The following is a 513-nucleotide window of genomic DNA, read 5'->3' on the forward strand; positions in this document are numbered from 1 at the left end:
CCCCCCTCCCCAACGTGCTTCCCTGTCTCCAGGCGGCCCGGCCTGAGGCCCGGCTGAGCACAGCCGTCTTTGTTTGTTGCGGCTTGTCCCCCTGCGCGCTGCTGCGGTCGACCTGAGCCACTGGGTGGCGGTTGGGGTGGCGACGGCGGCGGTTGGCAGCGGCGTGCTCGGGGGCCCCGAGATGGAATTCTCATTAAAAGTGTGCCGCATTTCCGACCAACGAATATGCATACATATGGTTTAAATACTATGGGGAGACATCTCTAAAGACAGAGCCAGCTGCAACTCTCTTTTGATTTGTGGGCTATTCGCGGAAATGAACCGCCCGCGATCTCCGAGATTCACTGACGCGTGCTCTCCCTAATATGTATGCCAGACCACGTCACGTGTAACAGGCTTCGCGAAATGTCACGAAACACTGCGACGCGCCTCGCTGCATCTTACGTACGTACGTCTTCGTTGAGATAGGGACCGTTCATATACTACGTAGTTCATTTTTGGCCATTTTTTGAC

The 513-nt window shown here is 56.1% G+C and overlaps 1 protein-coding gene across 1 annotated transcript in view; it reads left to right on the plus strand.

The window, feature by feature from the left end:
* The window catches only part of LOC113209565 (glutamate receptor ionotropic, NMDA 2B), a 257,791-nt gene that overhangs the window by 193,249 nt on the left and 64,029 nt on the right, over positions 1-513 (plus strand). The window lies entirely within an intron of this gene.

The sequence above is a fragment of the Frankliniella occidentalis genome, unplaced genomic scaffold (assembly GCF_000697945.3).
Source record: "Frankliniella occidentalis isolate FOCC.00 unplaced genomic scaffold, Focc_3.1 Scaffold340, whole genome shotgun sequence".
Classification (NCBI taxonomy): Eukaryota; Metazoa; Arthropoda; class Insecta; order Thysanoptera; family Thripidae; genus Frankliniella; species Frankliniella occidentalis.